Raw genomic sequence first — 21519 nt, forward strand, 5'->3', positions numbered from 1 at the left:
TGGCAGATGAGGTAGGTGACAATTGTTATTCAGATCCTTTCTTGTTCCTCTTAGCTGTTTGGAATATATGAGTGGAATATATTAAGATACTCCATAGAAGGATCACAAATTTACAAAGCATCTTGAAGGAATTTAAGAAACCAACTTGAGGCAGTGTGGTAAGCAAAACTGACCATTTTGTAAATATTGGCCTATCTATAGCGGTTGGTTTATATACAATCATTTAGTTTAAATTTTGCCCTAGGGAGATATGGCTTGTCATTGATTATTTGCAGCATGAATCTAACCACAGTTTTGTGTTTTTTCTTCCATTCACACATTCACACATGCATAAATATACACAAAACTTTTGTCTAGAAATGAAAAATAGATCAAGAACTCATACAAACATTGCATACACTGGAAGAATTTAATTTTATCGAATAATTTCATTCATTAATTTCCTGCCAAGTACAATACATAGATCTAAAAACTTTGCTTCTATCTTAATCAAGTAAAACTTTAGCAAGAATTTATTTCCTAATTAACATTAGTATTCATTCTTGCAATTTATTTTTTCTGAACTCCTGTCTTATATAAAGTTTCTGTATATTTCCTTGTACAGTTTATATAGAAAATAAATACCATCATTCAAAGTACAGTTAATTGCATGGAAAATAGTAACTTTTAAAGATGTAATAGAAAAATACTATTCTTAATAAAAGTCCAGTTTTATCAAAACTCACAATTATTTGTTTTCAAAAGTAAAGGATGATTTTGAGAAATATTTAATTAAAATTCTGAGCTATGTAAACCTATTGCTTCTAAAAGAATAGTTACTAATATTTTTTAATATTTTTTCTGTATTAAATTTTTTTACATACTTCCTGCCATTTTGTACCCTTTTAGGTTTTCCTATTTTTAGACAGGTTGTTTTCCAAAATATTCTGTGGAAAATGATAAAGAAAAAAGTTAGAAAGAAAATAAATTGATGCATCTCTAAAATAGGTCAATGATATTGACATCCCTTATTTTTTCTGGGATAAAGAGTAAGTGGAAAAGAGCTTCCTCTTTCTTTTGATATAAATACTCCATGTAATTGCAACTGAAGGGACATTTCAATTAAATTAGAACTTGTTCCTAATGATTTCGAACATCCAATGCTATTCGGAAGCATGACAATATCAGATACACTGCTATTTGGTTTTTATCATCCACTTTTTTTTTATTGGTTGTTCACAACATTACAAAGCTCTTGACAAATCATATTTCATACATTAGAATCAAGTGGGTTATGAACTCCCATTTTTACCCCAAATACAGATTGCAGAATCACATTGGTTACACATCACATTTTTACATACTGCCATATTAGTGACTGTTGTATTCTGCTACCTTTCCTATCCTCTACTATCCCCCCTCCCCTCCCCTCCCATCTTCTCTCTCTACCCCATCTACTGTAATTCATTTCCCTCCATGTTTGTTATCCCATTCCCCTCATAACCTCTTATATGTAATTTTGTATAACAATGAGGGTCTCCCTCTGTTTCCATGTGATTTCCCTTTTTTTCTCCCTTTCCCTCCCACCTCATGTCTCTGTTTAATGTTAATCTTTTCTTCCTGCTCTTCCTCCCTGTTCTGTTCTTAGTTGCTCTCATTATATCAAAGAAGACATTTGGTATTTGTTTTTTAGGGATTGGCTAGCTTCACTAAGCATAATCTGCTCTAGTGCCATCCATTTCCTTGCAAATTCCGTGATTTTGTCATTTTTTAGTGCTGCGTAATACTCCATGGTGTATAAATGCCACATTTTTTTTATCCATTCATCTATTTTAAAGGCATCTGGGTTGATTCCACAGTCTAGCAATTGTGAATTGTGCTGCTATGAACATCGATGTGGCAGTATCCCTGTAGTGTGCTCCTTTAAGGTCTTCAGGAAATAGTCCGAGAAGGGCAGTAGCTGGGTCAAATGGTGGTTCCATTCCCAGCTTTCCCAGGAATCTCCATACTGCTTTCCAAATTGGCCGCACCCGTTTGCAGTCCCACCAGCAGTGTACAAGAGTACCCTTTTCCCCACATCCTCGCCAGCACTCATTGTTGTTTGACTTCATCATGGCTGCCAATCTTACTGGGGTGAGGTGGTATCTTAGGGTGGTTTTGATTTGCATTTCCTTGACTGCTAGAGATGGAGAGCATTTTTTCATGTACTTGTTGATTGATTGTATGTCCTCCTCTGTGAAGTGTTTGTTCATGTCCTTGGCCCATTTGTTGATTGGGTTATTTGTTTTCTTATTGTCTAATTTTTTGAGTTCTTTGTATACTCTGGATATTAGGGCTCTATCTGAAGTGTGAGGAGTAAAAATTTGTTCCCAGGATGTAGGCTCCCTATTTACCTCTCTTATTGTTTCTCTTGCTGAGAAAAAACTTTTCAGTTTAAGAAAGTCCCATTTGATAATTCTTGTTATTAACTCTTGTGCTATGGGTGTCCTATTAAGGAATTTTGAGCCCGTCAGCACAATCTGTAGATCGGAGCCAACATTTTCTTCTATCAGACGCAGAGTCTCTGATTTGATATCTAGCTCCTTGATCCACTTTGAGTTGACTTTTGTGCATGGCGAGAGGAGGGGATTCAGTTTCATTTTGTTGCATATGGATTTCCAGTTTTTCCAACACCATTTGTTGAAGATGCTATCCTTTCTCCATTGCATGTTTTTAGCTCCTTTATCAAATATAAGATAGTTGTAGCTTTGTGGATTAGTCTCTGTGTCCTCTATTCTGTACCATTGGTCCACCCACCTGTTCTGGTACCAGTACCATGCTGTTTTTATTACTATTGCTCTGTAATATAGTTTGAAATCTGGTATCGCTATACCACCTGATTCACACTTCCTGCTTAGAATTGTTTTTGCTATTCTGGGTCTTTTATTTTTCCATATGAATTTCATGATTGCTTTATCTATTTCTACAAGAAATGCCATTGGGATTTTGATTGGCATTGCATTAAACCTATAGAGAACTTTTGGTAATATCGCCATTTTGATGATTTTAGTTCTGCCTATCCATGAACAAGGTATATTTTTCCATCTTCTAAGATCCTCTTCTATTTCTTTCTTTAGGGTTCTGTAGTTTTCATTGTATAGATCTTTCACCTCTTTTGTTAGGTTGATTCCCAAGTATTTTATTTTTTTTTTGAGGATATTGTGAATGGAGTGTTTTTCCTCATTTCTGTTTCAGAAGTTTTGTCGCTGATATACAGAAATGCCTTTGATTTATGTGTGTTGATTTTATATCCTGCCACTTTGCTGAATTCATTTATTACTTCTAGTAGTTTCTTTGTAGACCCTTTTGGGTCTTCTAGGTATAGAATCATGTCATCTGCAAATAGTGATAATTTAAGTTCTTCTTTTCCTATTTTTATGCCTTTAATTTCTTTCGTCTGTCTAATTGCTCTGGCCAGTGTTTCGAGAACTATATTGAATAGAAGTGGTGAGAGAGGGCATCCCTGTCTTGTTCCAGATTTTAGAGGGAATGCCTTTAACTTTTGTCCATTCAGAATGATGCTATTCTGCGGCTTAGCATAGATAGCTTTTACAATGTCGAGGTAAGTTCCTGTTATCCCTAGTTTTTCTAATGTTTTGAACATAAAGGGATGCTGTACTTTGTCAAATGCTTTTTCTGTGTCTATCGAGATGATCATATGGTTCTTATCTTTAAGTCTATTGATGTGGTGAATAACATTTATTGATTCCCATATGTTGAACCATCCTTGCATCCCAGGGATGAATCCTACTTGATCATGGTGCACAATTTTTTTGATGTGTTTTTGTATTCAATTCGCCAGAATTTTATTGAGGATTTTTGCATCTAGGTTCATTAGAGATATTGGTCTGTAGTTTTCTTTTTTGAGGTGTCTTTGTCTGGTTTCAGAATCAGGGTGATGTTGGCCTCATAGAATGAATTTGGCAGAGCTCCCTCTTTTTCTATTTCCTGAAATAACTTGAAAAGTATTGGTATTAATTCTTCTTTAAAGGTTTTGTAGAACTCCCCTGTATACCCATCCGGTCCTGGGCTTTTCTTAGTTGGAAGTCTTTTGATTGCTTCTTCTATTTCATCTATTGATATTGGTCTGTTTAAGTTGTGAGTTTCCTCCTGACTCAGTCTGGGCAAATCATGTGACTTAAGGAATTTATCGATGTCTTCACTATCTTCTATTTTATTGGAATATAGGTTTTCAAAATAATTTCTAATTGTTTTCTGTATTTCTGAAGCGTCTGTTGTAATATTGCCTTTTTCATCCCGTATGTTAGTAATTTGAGTTCTCTCTGTTCTTCTCTTCATTAGTATGGCTAGGGGTCTCTCGATCTTATTTATTTTTTCAAAGAACCAACTTTTTGTTTTGTTAATTTTTTCAATAGTTTCTTTTGTTTCAATTTCATTGATTTCTGCTCTGATTTTAATTAATTCTTGCCTTCTGCTACATTTGCTGTTGTTTTGCTCTTCCTTTTCTAGGGCTTTGAGATGAAGTGTGAGCTCATTTATTTGTTGGTTTTTTATTTTTTTGAGGAATGACCACCAGGCGATGAATTTTCCTCTTAAAACTGCTTTCATTGTGTCCCATAGATTCCTATATGTTGTGTCTGTATTTTCATTTATCTCTAAGAATTTTTTGATTTCCTCCTTTATGTCTTCTGTAACCCATTGATCATTCAGTAACGTATTGTTCATTGTCCATGTGATGTAGGATTTTTCCTTCCTTCTTTTATCATTGATTTCCAGTTTCATTCCATTATGATCTGATAAAGTGCATGGTATTTTCTCAACCCCTTTATATTTACTGAGGGTTGCCCTATGGCATAATATATGATCTATTTTTGAGAAGGTTCCATGTGCTGCTGAGAAAAAAGTATATCCACTTGATGATGGTTGATATATTCTATATATGTCAGTTAAGTCTAGGTTATTGATTGTGATATTGAGGTCAATAGTTTCTTTATTCAACTTTTGTTTGGAGGATCTGTCCATTGGTGAGAGAGGTGTGTTGAAGTCACCCATGATTATTATGTTGTGGTCTATTTGATTCTTGAACTTGAGGAGAGTTTGTTTTATGAATGTCGCAGCGCCATTATTTGGTGCATAAATATTGATAATTGTTAAGTCTTGTTGGTGAATGGTTCCTTTTAACAGTATATAATGACCTTCTTTATCCCTTTTGATTAACTTAGTCTTGAAGTCGATTTTATTCGATATGAGAATGGCCACCCCTGCTTGCTTATGAGGACCGTGTGCGTGGTATATTTTTTTCCCATCCTTTTACCTTGAGCCTGTGTATGTCTTTTCCAATCAGATGTGTCTCCTGGAGGCAGCATATTGTTGGATTTGTTTTTTTAATCCATGTTACCAGCCTATGTCGCTTTATTGGAGAGTATAAGCCATTAACGTTTAGAGTTACTATTGATATATCGTTTGTAGTTCCTGCCATGTTTGATTATTTATCTCTTTTTTTTTTCCTAATTTAGTTTGTTTCTCCATGATTATCTTTCCCCCCGTCCTCTGTCTTTACCGAGGCACTTCCCGCTGATGGTTTTGGTTATTGTTTTTCATTTCTTCCTCGTGTAGAGTTTTGCTCAAAACGCTTTGCAATGCTGGTTTTCTGGCTACAAATTCTTTTAGCTTTTGTTTATCATGAAAGATTTTTATTTCGTTGTCTTATCTGAAGCTTAATTTTGCTGGATACAGAATTCTTGGTTGGCATCCATTTTCTTTCAGTGTTTGAAATACGTTGTTCCAGGATCTTCTCGCTTTCAGCGTCCGTGATGAAAAATCCGTTGTTAACCTTATTGGTTTACCCCTAAATGTAATCTGCCTCTTTTCTCTTGTAGCTTGTAATATTTTCTCTTTGTTCTGTATATTGGATATCTTCATAACAATGTGTCTTGGCATTGGTCTACTGTGATTTTGTGTGCTTGGTGTCCTGTATGCATCTACAATTTGTATATCTGTTTCCTTTTTTATTTCTGGAAAGTTTTCTGTAATTATTTCATTCAGCAAGTTACTCATTCCCTTGGCATGAATCTCTGTGCCTTCCTCTATCCCTATGACTCGTAAGTTTGGTTTTTTTAAGTTATCCCAAATATCTTGGATGTTTTTCTCATGATTTTTTACCAGCCTGAGTTGGCTAGACTCTTTTCAAGATGACATATTTTGTCTTCATTATCTGACGTTCTGGCTTCTACTTGCTCCACTCTGTTAGTGATACTCTCGATTGAGTTTTTAATTTGGTTTATCGTTTCCTTCATTTCGAGAATTATTGTTTGATTTTTTTTTATAATCTCTATCTCCTGATAAAGATGCTTAACTTCTTCTTTTATCTGTTTATGTAATTCATTTTCAATGTGATCTTTAAGGTTCCTTTCCATCTGTCTAAGGTGTTCCTTGAGTTCTTTATATGGCCATTTTTCTGATGACTCCAGGTCCTCCTGAATATTTAGGCTGTCCTTCATTGTTTGTACTCCTTTTCTTCCTTGCTTTTTTATACTCATGATACTCTTGTTCTGTTTGAGTGCTGAGTTACTGTTTACTCTTATAAATTTATTTGATGCTTGGGAGGAGAGGTATTAGAAGGGAAGGGAAGAAGTCACTAAAGAGAGTGAGTGTACTCATGTAGAATTCAAGAAAGGGGAAATAAGAAAATTGAAAAGAAATGAAAAGACAAAAGAAAAAAAGTGAAAAGAAAGAAAGAAAAAACGAAAAAATAAAAATTTAAAACAAACAAAAAAATTATAATGATAATAAAAAAATGGAAATTGAAGTTTAAAAAATAATAGTAATAATAATAGAATAAAAAGAATTTAAAAAAAAATTGAAACCATTAATAAGAAAGTTAAAGAACAACAACAACATCAACTACAAAAAGTGAGAATAAAATTTAAAAAAATACTAATAATAATCATTAAAAAAATAATAATAATAATAAATGCAGTCATAGAGCTCGATTAACTTCTCTTCCAGTAGGTGGAAGGCTTCTCCTCTTGATGGGTGGGAACCAATCATTGTGCCTCAGCTCTTCTTCCCAGACTCGGCGGGTCTCCAGTCCTGAGTGCCTAGGTCCTTCTCTTGTGGTTCCTCAATCCAGGCCCCACTCACCTGTGACGCTTACCACAATACTGGCTACACGCCGGGTCTGCTGTTCCTGGGAGCCCTGTTTTCATGGATGCCTGGGCATACCCTTTCTGTTTGCCTCCCTCGGACCCTAAGTTTGTAGGGCTTGGGGCTGAGGACCTCCAGCGAATTTGTTTGCCCTCAGGTAGCAACTCCCCTGGTAGCTGGTGCAAGGGACCTCTGTTGTCAGCTCTGGTGGGAGCGATAGCCGGGGTTCTGCGCCGCTAGTCCCACGTCACTCCTGATTTCCTGGGTCTGGCTATGGTGCTCAGTTGGCTTTTACCTCTGTGAGATCAGGTGGGCCGACTATTTATTTCAGCGGGATCGTTAGTGCTGAGTCATGAGAAGCAGGCGAACCGGGGCTTGAATGCAGCAGATTCGTGCTCAGTGTGTGTTTTCTGAGGGGCCCAAAGTGTACGCCCTAGCTCCACGTCAGCTCAGCATTGCCTAGTGATCCTGAGCAAACAGGCTTTAGATAATTTACAGCTCCCTATGCCCGCGCAGTTGAAAAGGTCAGAGACTTGACCTCTCCGCGCCTGCCGCCATGTTAGACCTCCTCAATGATATTCATGTTACCCTTACAGTTTCCTGGCATAAGCAAGATCTTGGGGTTATACAAACTGCTGCTTCGGTTTCCAGTCCAGTTTTCTAGAACTGAAACCCTGCTGCCGTCGCCTTCACCTCTGGGCCACGCTCTTGGGCGCCGCGCTTGTCCACGACCTTAGCAGCGCCGCCGCGGCCTCCGCTGCTCCTCGGCCCAGTGCCTAGCTCCCGGGGCCCAAGCGGCTGCCGCCGTGGCTCTCCAGCCCCCTCTTCTGGAGCACGGGTCCCCTCGCAGGGGGATGCTGAACGACCCCAGAGCAGGCTCTGCCCCAAGGTGCAGCAGGGAAAAGGCGACCGAGGCGCTTGAGGCCGTGGTCCATCCTTCGGAGGACAGGGCTCGGCTCGCAGCCCAGTTCCAGTCTCTAGATGGGGCAGCTGGACCGTGTAGACAGGGCCATCAAGACAGCATGCAGAAAGCAAATGGTGGCTCCCGTGGAGTGGATTTTCGGCCCCAAAACCACAGCCCAGCCAACAATTCCAATCCACTAACTCTCCCTGTATAGACAATATTAAAAAAAAAAAAAAAAGACAGGGTGTACTGAGCTTTCTTTGCCTCAGGTTCTTACAATCCACTGCTGATTACCGATTCATCTTCTCTGCCGGGAGTGAAGTGAAAGAGGAAGCAGATGGGCGCAAAGCGCCCGCGGCTCTGAGCAGGAAAGCGACCGGGAGCCAAGCGTCTCTTTTTCAATCTCTTTGTTTTTTCTGCTGCTTGGCAGGGTGGTCCACTACAGATTAATGGTGAAAGGAGCTCTAACAAGCTGCGCGAAGTCTCGATTAAAGCCGCTGCTCTGATCACCAGGCTGAACACTTCAGCAACCCCTGTACGCAGCGGCCATCTTTTCCTATTTGGTTTTTAGTAATAGATTTTAGACATACATCAACTGTTTTATGAGTGTGCACACAAACATATATCTATTTATATTATACTACATTATATTAAGTTATTTTATATTTCTCCAATATGAAGCTGAAGAAGGAGGTTGCGACTACCAATTAACTAGAAAAATATGGAAAGATATGATGCTCTAGGTAGCTAATCTAACCACTGTAGCTAAATAAAGTTAATAACATAACGGGAGTTTCAAGGTAGCAATAAAGAAGAAATTAATCATGAAAGGTCAACTTTCTATAGCAAAATATAGTAGCATACTTCTGTGTCTACTTAACTTTTAGAATATCAATGAATATATCACATAAGAGAAATTACATTTTAGAGCCCTGCAACTAAAACAAAGTTACAAATATTCAATGTATTCAGAAACCTTAATGAAAAAGTAAATACTTAAAATATTCATTTGTTTTTTAAAAACATATAAATATAAATATATTTGAAATGTTAAGTAGAAAGGCAGCAAATTATTCTGTCAATATTTCTTCAAAATATTTGATACTTACAAAACATTTATAAAAATGTCTGCTGTTAGAAATGTGCCAAGGCCACACCATATGAAATCAGACAGACATGTTTTCTAAATTCATGGAAATAGAGAAATTAGAAAACAATAAATAATATAAATGCAAATAAAAATGCATTAAAAGTAGTACATAATTAAATATAATGCTATAATTGATATTGTTCAAAATGCTATAATTGGGTATGAGAAAATGTATTTTCTAGTGACCAAATGCAGAAAGCAAAATTCATTTTCTTTCCTCCCTCTCCCCCTCCTCCTTTCTCTTTCTCCTTCTTCAATGCTGGAATAGAACCCAGGACTTCCTACAAACTAAGCAAGAACTTTACCACTGAGCCACTGTCAAAGGCTGTGAATTTTATATTCTTCATCTACTGACTCCTTTACTACTATCCTACTGTTTCAACCTAAAAACAAATTAGTTACCATGATTCAATCATATTTTAAGTATATTTCTATAAGAGTTTGAGTAATAGGCAAAGGATTATCTTTAAGAAAAACATTGAAAATGGCTTATTTATCTTTATTGAACAAAAACTAATCTTTTTACTAATTTTCACTTCTTATCCCTATAATCTGTTATTAACATAAAAGGAACATTTCACTACATATCCAAAACTGCTTACCATTTTTTATAAGCAATTAAAGATCTTTATGGTTGCCAACATTTCAAGCTACACTATACAAAACTCCAAAGGAGAGTGAGTAAAGAGTAGGACACAATGGTATGATGTCACTGAATATTTTCCAGTCAGAGGTTTAAATCCTACTATCCAGCCTACTACACACCTATAATGCCAGCAATTCAAGAGGCTAAGGCAGGAGGACAAGTTCAATGCCAGCCTCAACTATTTAGCAAGGCCCAAACCAACTTGGTAAGACTCTGTATCAAATTAAAAATTAAAAAGACTGGGAATGTGGCTCAATGGTAAAATATCACTGGGTTTAATCCCCAGTGTCAACAAAACAGAAAATATTAAAGCTAAATATCTGATATAAAAAGATAAAATGCCTAATTTGCAGTGAATTTCTTACTTTCCTTAGTAAAATATGAAATTCTCCTGCTTATTAATAAAGGCCAAAGCATTATATGTTAGCAGTCTGACTAATTTGTTTCCTAAAAATATATATTTTCCATTTAATAAATCTATAGGAAAAGTTATAAGTGTAATATTATTTGTTGAAAAATATGATTTTCACTTATTTACTTTTTAATTATTTCCAAAATAAGAACAAAGAACTTTTAAAAACAGTTCATGTACTGATATATGTACATGTGTAAACATTTAGAAAAAAATCAATGATTTTAATTCCCTCTTATTTCTTATCATGACTGCCTGGTACACAGAATTATTCCTTTTAATAATGGAAGCAAAGTATATTTCACATTAATGTCAAATAGTAAAAAATGATTTTATCCATGTTATCTCTAATATCAAAAGAAGACTAAAGATACTTTTGGCTTTTTATCTGTTCCTTCTTTGTTGGTATTTCATCTGTGACATTGTTATTTTTGTTTATTATGCTTTTTTAAAAATCTTAATATAGCCTTCTCTAAATATTTTGTTGTCCTTAAACTGTGTCTCCTAATAATTTGAAACATATTATAGATACCAGTGACATGAAATTTTGATACTTTGTTCTCATTCCGGTTACCAAAACTTAACATGTTCTGTGCTGTTGACTAATAAGACTGATTTTCTTAAAGTGATTCCATTTTTATTTTAGTCCCTTTATTTGGAAGAGCTTACACTCTGTTTAAATGTTGCTAATAAACTAGTTATGAATGTAAAAATAAATAATTCTTCTGGTCAACACAATATAAATGTTGACTTCAGTCAAATTTTCCCATATATTTCAAAAATTTATTTCATAACCTATTCTTTCTTAAAATTTTGTAGTTTAAGATCTCTTATGGTAATTGAGCTAAAATTTCTCACAAGTCTTGCATCTATATTTAATTTAAACAAAGCAAAGATAAAAATTAATTCAGTCGATTAATGACTTAATTATCCAAAGCCAAACAACTGGTTTGAAAACACCTCTACTTGTATGGATTACTTGCACAGTCTTCTGCAGACATAGTCTACTTGTATCAGCAGTGGAGTACAGAGTTTAATACTTAGATTTGTGGGTAGGATGGATGCTGGCTAGTGACCTGAAGGTGTGGTGTGGGGACAAGTGAATACATGACATACATTAAGGGCGTCTGAATGGCAAACCGCTCCCCTCGTGCTAGGTGCATAAGCAGTAAGCCACTTACCCCATAGTCACGGCCTGGTCCTTGACTGGTTGCTGCAAGGACAATTAGCAAGAAATTGTATTAGTGGCTTCCTATAATCTGCCTAGCTACTGCCTGAGTATATATACATGGTAACTGTGCAATAAAATCACACCTGCTTCCTGCTTGGTCTCCAGAGTTCTTGAACAGGGACTCCACAGCCAAACTCTCCTCTACCCTGTTCTCCTTGCTGGAGACCTCCTCGCTGGACCATAGAGAGCCCACCCAGTGCAGACGCACATTTTCCTCATTAAAACACTACCAGGAAACAATGTAGGCACTGTTGAGAGTAAACATGGTGATGTGATATTTTATTTTTTATTTAAAGAATAAAACTGGGAGATTTTTAGGCATTATTTTATTTTAGCAAAGAAAAATCAGAAAGCGAATAGTATATGCCATCAGATGTTTTCCCAGAATTCTTTTCTCTTTTTGTCTTTTTCTTTATTTGCTGCATTTCCTAAGTTTAAATACCATAATGGGTTCTGCTGTGTACATTTAAATAACAAGGAACATTACTTTCCATCTAAGTGAAGCAGGCTGTTTGGGGCTCTAATTCTTTCCAGGTTCCTGTTTGTACATTAATTTGGCTTTTTAAGTAAAATATACCACATGTACCAAAGCTGTGACGTCTACTACTACATGTGTTGCTTCAAAGTAAGAACCTCACATGTTGATCCCTATGCCATTCTGAGACTGTCCCAGGATCCTCTCTACTGGCCCCTTTGAAAATCCTTTGAAGTGCCACATGTAACTAAAGAAAGTCCTGGGATGCATCACCACATTACTAATTCCAGCTGCAAGCAAGCTTCCTGCTGAAGCCTAGGGACGAAAAGAGATCACAATATGCTATCCATCTTGTTACAATAAGGGAAAGAAGAAAGCTGTTAAAGAGAACAATGAAAGGAGGTAAGTCTCAAAATAGCCCTTATGTGGCTAATCTATGGGATCTCTCATGATCCACTGAATGCAATGTTAGCTGCTCTGACATTCTTTAGCAAATGGCAAACACAAAATTATGACTCTAAGTTGCTTTTTATGCTCATCAGGATGTTTGTTCCTTTTTTGCTCTGCAAACTGGTTCATCATCCACATTGTTCTACATTTGGATATATATATGAAATTAACACCCATGCATATATACACACACACAAAGAAAATAACAAACACAACAACATTCTGTACATTGCATATTTAAGAAGTAAAGCAGCAAACACCAGCCCCAGTACCAGCAGATAATTGTGAGGTCAGCATACAGGCTGATCTGGAGTGTGATGAAAGCAACCATTTACAACATCAAATTCACAAAATGATTGACATGCTTTATTCTAGTTCTGTCTGGTCAAAACCCATATAATTCTGGAGCATTGTATATTGATTGACTGAAAGTGTCTGCTTCTCTTTTTACTTTTTTTAATTCTAGTTACACACAAGTGCTACCATAAAGACTTTTTTCTTTTAATGCACTATCATTTTGATTATGTGAATTCATGTTCAAGTTTCTTCTATTACTCTTAAAGTTATTTTCTTGTTGGGAAGGTGGCTGGAGACTCATAGTCTTTTCTATGAATTCAGGTTTTTGTTGTATCCATACCTATTTAAATTTATTTATCATCTTTATATGTCTAGATCATTTTCCTTAAAAATAAATGTACTCAGAAAATACCCATTCATCTTTCTATGTCTTTCCAAGTGTTCCTGTGCATCAAATCTCCATCCTAGAAATGCTCAGCAAGCCCATTGATACAGCAACTAGAAGCAATAACCTGTGAGCCAGGCAGTGATTGTGATGAGTTTTGGATTTCTTTAATCTTGGTACACAGTTTTCATGATCACTTAAACTGATCTTAATGGGCGTTGTGTATACCTAACCCATGTATTGCAGGCCACATCCTTGGCACTTGCATATTCTGTTCCATGTCATTTTACCTTTCTGTTTGTGAAATACATATTTAAGGAAATTGCTCTAAAAGACTAATTGAGTAAATTTTGTGAATATTTATGTCTGAAAAGGCTTTATTGTGCACTCTCACCTCATTAATAATATAGATTTGGAAAATATGAGGGAATTTTTCATCATTTTTGGGGGGGTTAAAAATATGGGACAAAATTTTACTGCCTTAAACAATTTTGGGGGGAGTACAGGAGATTGAACTCAGGGGCACTCGACCACTAAGCTATATTCCTGGCCCTATTTTGTATTTTATTTAGAGACAGGGTATCAATGAATTGCTTAGTGCTTTGCTTTTTCTGAAGCTCTAAACTCAAAATCCTCCTACCTCAGCCTTCCAAGCGGCTGGGATTACAGATGTGTGCCACCTAAACTGGCTTCTTAAACATTTTTAATTTTTTAAAAAAATTGTTCTAATTAGTCATACAGGACATCAGAATGCATTTTGATTTTTTGTATACAATGGTGCACAACTTTTTATTTCTCTGGTTGTACACAATGTAGATGTGTTTCACATGTGCAGTTATCCATTTACCTAGGGTAATGTTGTTCATCTCATTCCACCATCTTTCCTGCCCCCATGACCCCTCTCCCCTGCTTCCCTTTGCCCAAATTCCTCTACTCTCCTCACGTCCCCCGTCCTGTTATGGATCAGCATCCACTTAGGAGAGAAGATTCATTTTGATTTTTGGGGATTAACTTACTTCACTCAACATTATATCTCCAACTACTTTATTTATCTGCAAATGCCATAATTATATTCTCTTTTAATGCTGAGTAACATTACATTGTGTATATATACAACAGTTTCTTTATCCATTCATCTATTAAAGGGGATCTAGTTTGCTTCCACAGTTTAGATGCTATGAGTTGAGATGCTATGAACATTGATGTGGCTGTGTCACTACAGTATGCTGATTTTAAGTCCTTTGGGTATAGACCGAGGAGTGGGGTAGCTGGGTCAAATGGTGGTTCCATTTCAAGTTTTCTAAGGAACCTCCATACTGCTTTTCCAAGTGGTTGTACCAATTTGCAGTGCTACCATCAATGTACAAGTGTATCTTTTTCCCCACATTCTCGCCAATACTTATTATTAATTATAGTCTTGATAATTGCTATTCTGACTGAAGTGAAATGAAATCTTATTAGAGTAGTTTTGATTTATATTTCTCTAATAACTAGAGAAGTTGAACATTTTTTCATAAATTTCCATTGATTTAAAAAATAAATGACAGTGTAATGCATTACAATTCTTATTACATGTATACAGCACAATTTTTCATATCACTGGTTGTACATAAAGTATGTTGACACCAATTCGTGTCTTCACACATGTACTTTGGGTGATGCTGTCTATCATATTCCACCATTATTGCTAATCCTCATGCTCCTTCCCTTTTCCTCCCACCCCTCTGCCCTATCTAGAATTCATCAATTCCTCCCATGCTCCCCCCACTACCCCACTATGAGTCAGTTACCTTATATCAGAGAAAACATTCAGCATTTATTTTGGGGGGATTAACTAACTTCACTTAGAATTATCTTCTCCAATGCCATCCATTTACCTGCAAATGCCATGATTTTATTCTCTCTTATTGCTGAGTAAAATTCCATTGTATATATATGCCACACTTTTTTTAATCCATTCATCCACTGAAGGGCATCTAGGTTGGCTCCACAGTTTAGCTATTGTGAACGGTGCTGCTATAAACATTGATTTGGCTGTGTCCCTATAATATGCTGATTTTAAGTCCTTTGAGTACAGACCAAGGAGAGGGATAGCTGGGTCAAATGGTGATTCCATTCCCAAATTTCCAGGGAACCTCCATACTGCTTTCCATAATGGCTGCACCAATTTGCAGTCCCACCAGCAATGTATGAGTGTACCTTTTCCCTGACATCCTCACCAGCAATTATTGTTGTTTGTCTTCCTAATAGCTGCCATTCTGACTGGAGTAAAATGATATGTTAGAGTAATTTTGATTTGCATTTCTCTAATTGCTAGAGGTGATGAACATTTTTAATATATTTGTTTATTGATTGTATGTCTTCTTCTCAGAAGTGTCTGTTCGGTTCCTTAGCCCATTTTTATTGATTCAGTTATTTATATTTTTGGTGTTAAGTTTTTTGAATTCTTATTATATCCTTCTCTATATTATGTGCATGTAGCAAAGTCATTTTCCCACTCTATGGGCTCTCTCTTCACGTTATTGGTTGTTTCCTTTGCTGAGAAGAAGCTTTTTAGTTTGAATCCATCTCATTTATTAATTCTTTATTTTATCTCTTGTGCTTTAGGAATCTGGTTAAATAAGTCAGGATCTAATCTGACATGGTAAATATTTGGGCCTACTTTTTCTTCTATTAGGTGTAGAGTCTCTGGCCTAATTCTTAGGTCCTTGATCCATTTTGAATTAAGTTATGTGCATGGTGAGAGATAATGGTTTTAGTTTCATTTTGTTGTATATGGATTTCCAGTTTTCCCAGCACCATTTTTTTTTTCTGAAATATATGTATTTGGCACCTTTGTGTAGTCTGTGATAACTGTATTTATGTGGGTTTGCCTCTGTGCTTTCTATTCTGTACCATGGGTCTACATGTCTATTTTGGTGGCAATACCATGTCATTTTTGTTACACCTTAAACATTTTTAAGAATACTTTTCAGTAATTATTAAGTATATTCAAATTGTTTTGAGACAGATCTCAAGAATCATTTCATCTTGCAAATTTGAAACTCTGTAGAAAATAAAAACTCCTTTCTCCCTTCCCCCAGCCACTGAAAATGTGATTATATTTTCTGTTTTTATGAATTTGACTACTATAGATACCTCATTTAAGTGCAATTACTTAGCATTTGTCCCTTTTTAACTGGCTTATTTATCATTTACTTATTTTTATTTTTGTAAGGATATATTTTGATCCCCTTTTTATTTCATCTTCAATATAAAATATCTTTAAAATTACAGCATTCTCTTTTTAAGTAAGATCTTACCTTTTAAAAAACTTTTCTTTATAGCTCCATTCTTAATCTTTGTTATCCCATCAAAACCTATATTTTTTACCTTGTAAACACTTAGTACCAATTTCTACTTTTTAACAATGTTTTTTTTTCATTTATATTCCATGCATCAAAATTACTGTAGCATAGGTACTATGTTGCCCAGGTATTTCCTTTTCCCAGAGAATGTTCCATTTTATATGGGGTTTCTAGTGCTATTTACTGTCCTCCCATTTCAAGTTATAGCATCTCCTGTAAAGTAGGTACAGTAGTAATGAACTCCTTCAGGTTTTGATTATCAGGAAATGCATTAATTTATTCATTTTTGAAAGACAATTTTTCCAGATAAAATATTATTGTATGATAGTTATATTTTTTCCCTAATAGCACTTTGAGTTTATCAATGCATGCTATTCTGGCTTGTAAATTTTCTGCTGAGGAAACTTATGGAAACTCCTTGATATGATGGATCATCTTTCCAAGAGCAAATTACCAGAAAACCTGTGGAATATCCTCATCCCACATCATAAACCGGGAAGGGAATATATGAATCTAACTTCTTTTTAATCAACTCTTACTCAAATTTGCTCACGTAATACGGTCCCCTTCGAACCCAACAATGAATAAAACTGATGAAGATATTTCTGAAAACTTCTGAGGATTCTAAACTGTGAATTGGGTGTGAAGATAGGTTCACTACTGCCATAATAATACTCAGTTGATTCTTCATTATCTCCCATTCAGCTTTCAAATTTAGTTATTATTTTTTTCTATTTTATATGGGTTAATATATTTACTATCACTTTAAGTTTTATAAAAAAATTATAAATATATCTAATAGTAACATCTTAACTGTTAATGTGCTTTATGTTTTTAAATAGACTCTAGAGAGAACTTTATCAAGCATTATGCTTTTTCTATTGTACTAATGAAAGACATCATTTATTTTAGTTGGAGAGACCCACTGATCACTTAATTGCCACCAAGACAACATTAGGGTAAACTATTCTGATTGTCAAAGTCTTCCATTTTTTTATGCTGCCCAAGGCTAGCTTGCTGTTAATAATGAAATGCTATTTTGCCTTTGATAAAATGTGATTTCATTACTTTTTGAATTTTGAAAATTATTTTAATGACAGAATTTTCCATATTCATCCATGGCTTAAAGAACACATTACCAAAGAAGTATTCATTGGGGTTGGTTTAATTTCTATCTATGTATTTCCCATTAAAAAGGAAGTATCTTATTGACACTTTAACTATTATAGTTTGGAGCAAGTTATTGATTATTGAAGAATAAAACTTCAAAGTCTCTAACTAAGAATTGTCTTACATTCTTTCTCCTACACATTGACAAGTAATTTCTGGCATTTCAACGTCATTTAGCATAGGTATTAAATACATACTTTAGCATTTAATTGAGCAGACAATTAAATGGAACCATTCCCATTTTCAACTATCATACTTAATGAGCAATAACTAAGAGCTTCTATGTCTAAAAATTATTTATATCTGGATTTGAGCAGCTTCTGGCTTTTTTGACCCTTGGTTCAGATTTTGTTCTGCTCACCTTGGAATATATTCTTTATATGTTCTGGACAAAACGTGGGTTGGTAGCAATGGAACTATGCTGAGATAACTAGAATTCCTCCTACAAGGGAATAGTCTTGGATGAAGGCATAATTTTTGTTTCAAATTAGACTAAAACAAGTATGTCTAGCAAGGGATACAGATCAGCTTCTGTTGCCAAAAAAGGCTCAGAGGAACTTTTGAGTTTGCCTTATTCACAGCCTTTCCAACATTCACTGGCAATCCCATTTCAATTGTGGACATTAATAAAATGCTCAACATCGCTAGCAGTCAGAGAAATGCAAATCAAAACCACCCTAAGATACCATCTCACTCCAGTAAGATTGGCAGCCATTAGGAAGTTAAACAACAACAAGTGCTGGCAAGGATGTGGGGAAAAGGGTACACTTGTTCATTGTTGGTGGGACTGCAAATTGGTGCAGCCAATTTGGAAAGCAGTATGGAGATTTCTTGGAAAGCTGGGAATGGAACCACCATTTGACCCAGCTATTCCCCTTCTTGGTCTATTCCCTAAAGACCTAAAAAGAGCATGCTACAGGGTCACTGCTACACCAATGTTCATAGCAGCACAATTCAGAATAGCAAGACTTTGGAACCAACCTAGATGCCCTTCAATAGATGAATGGATAAAAAAATGTGGAATTTATACACAATGGAGTATTACTCTGTATTAAAAAATGACAAAATCATAGAATTTGGAGGGAAATGGATGGCATTAGAGCAGATTATGCTAAGTGAAGCCAGCCAATCCCTAAAAAACAAATGCCAAATGTCTTCTTTGATATAAGGAGAGTAACTAAGAACATAGTAGGGACGAAGAGCATGAGAAGAAGATTAGCATTAAACAGGGATGAGAGGTGGGAGGGAAAGCGAGAGAGAAGAGAAATTGCATGGAAATGGAAGGAGACCCTCAGGGTTATACAAAATTACATACAAGAGGTAGTGAGGGGAAAGGGAAAAATAATACAAGGGGGAGAAATGAATTACATTAGAGGGGGTAGAGAGAGAAGAGGAGAGGGGAGGGGAGGGGAGGGGGATAGTAGAGGATAGGAAAGGCAGCAGAATACAATAGACACTAGTATGGCAATATGTAAATCAATGGAAGTGTAACTGATGTGATTCTGCAATCTGTATACGGGGTAAAAATGGGAGTTCATAACCCACTTGAATCAAAGTGTGAAATATGATATGTCAAGAACTATGTCATGTTTTGAACAACCAACAATAAAAAAATAAATAATGATGGTCACATAACTGTTATTGTGAGGCTGCAAAAATCCATCTAGGTTTTAATCAGCAATCTGGAAGAACATCTTATTTTTTCTTATTGTTATGAACCTTATTGCTAACTAATCAAATGTAAATTATAGAGGCTTCCTTATCAAGTAATCATTCTTTGAACTGAAAATTTAAAATCATTAGTTTATTATTTTCTTCCTTTTAACTCTTTGCATTGTGAAACACTACATTCCAAGAACCTCATATCCCCCGTTTTTATTGAAGAGATGGTTTATTACATAACCCACACACTTTACCAAAATTTTGCTTATAATGCTTTTTATTTCAGGTGATTAGAAGCTATCATATTGAAATGTGGTAATAATCAGAGGAATATCCATCTACCAATGTTAACAAATTTTTGCTTCTTTCAAGATCATCCAGTTCTGAGAAATAATTTTAAAATTTTTTACTTGTCTGTTGCTTGCAGTTGCAATGTTCAAATTACTATGTAGGGCACAGTTTGGATACTGAAGCAAATACATTTTAGCTAATTTAAGAAGACAAGAATATTTAATTCACATTGAATTTTTATGTATCATGGGAAGATCTGTAGGGGGACTGCTTGAACCTAAGCTGAATATGCAGTAACTTTTCTGATTACCACATTGCAGAATGAGAATATCAAAGAGAAGAGCCCACTATGAGTAAGAATCTATAGAATATGAAAGCTTCCTGTTGAGATAAGAAAATGTCATGATGAAGTCTGGACCAGAATCACATGCACTCTGAACTGATTCACATCTGCAAAACTGATTGATGTATTTTTCCTTCTCTTCTTCCCTCCATGGTTCAGTTACAAACTCAAATCATACACCAATGAAATGCTTAGCACTTGTACATCATATCCATCATCCCAGAATGCTGGGTGGGAGTTAGATAAAAATTTGAGCAGACCAATCTAAAGCATATACTTCACCTAATTACTTAGGGAGTAATCAGAGGAAGAGAAAGCAAGGGATCTGGTTTACAGATGGTTCAGCCTAACGTGTCAGCACCATGGCACAATCAGATTCTCTGTTGTTACAGCCCTGCTCAACACCAGCACTGAAGAATGCCAAAGACGGAAATTCTCACATTAGGTAAAACTAGAAATTCTATGTTTTGTGTTATGTCTGTAAGAATAGTTATTCTGTGGTCAGTATCCCCATCAGTGCCTGTATCTGATGGTCAGGCCGATTTTCACTAATTCAAAATGTCAAGACTAGAAAACTGGAGATAAGCGTTGGACCAGTTCAGAATGAGCCACACATCTGTATGTATACACAAATCATGTTAATGCTTTCCAAATTGGTGTCAGAAAGACATAAGACTATTTTAACTGTTGCTATGACAACCAATACTATGTATTGTAGTAGTACTCTCTCACTGGTAATTTGCTACATTCATGTGGGGATAAATGCATGGAGTACTGCATACATGGCATACATTAAGGACATCTGAGTGGCAAACCACTCCTCCATGCTAGGTATGTGAGCAGCAAATCCCTTACCCCATAGGCACAGCCCTGAGCATAAGGCCATGTGTTGCAGTCCCTGTGCTTGCTCCATGGCCCACTCCTCGATTGGTCGCTGCAGGGACAGTTGGCCAAAAATTGTATTGGTGGCTTTTTGTAATCTGCCTAGCTACTGCCTGAGTATATATAAATAGTAACTGCACAATAAAATCAGACCTGCTTCCTGCTTGGTCTCTGGAGGTCTTGATTAGCAATTCCACAGCCATACTCTCCTCTACCCTGTTCCCTGGACTTCTAGCTGGACCAGAGAGAGCTCATGCACATTCAAAGTTTGCTAAATACTTTTTAAAATGCTTACACCTGTGCTAAAGCACTGCTCACTTTGAAGTATCTCACATGTCAGCACACCCACCGGGAGGGAGAGGAGAGGTGTGTGGCCTCTACTAGAAACTAACACCATGGACATGGATGCTGCATGAAAATGGACTCTGGGCGTAAGTTCTTCACTTCCTTAACTCATTTGATATACACAGCATTATGATATCATCCTTCTGTGCCCACTGGAAAAGGCAGCGTGGACACCTCAGCACCGAAAATTTGTTTCTGGCTGATGATTCTACACACACCAAGAGGGTATGAAATATTGTATTATATGTGTGATTGAAGTCTGGGAGATTGTAATAGGTCTCTTAAGCAATTATAAAATGCCTTGAAATAATAACGAATGGAGAATAACTCACACGTTTTTTTATTTTAGCTAGGAAATAGGGTGATGGATGAGACTTCCCCTGCATAGGCAGGTGCTTGTGTGG

Source organism: Spermophilus citellus, assembly GCF_964194105.1.
Source record: "Spermophilus citellus genome assembly, chromosome: 1".
Taxonomy (NCBI): Eukaryota; Metazoa; Chordata; class Mammalia; order Rodentia; family Sciuridae; genus Spermophilus; species Spermophilus citellus.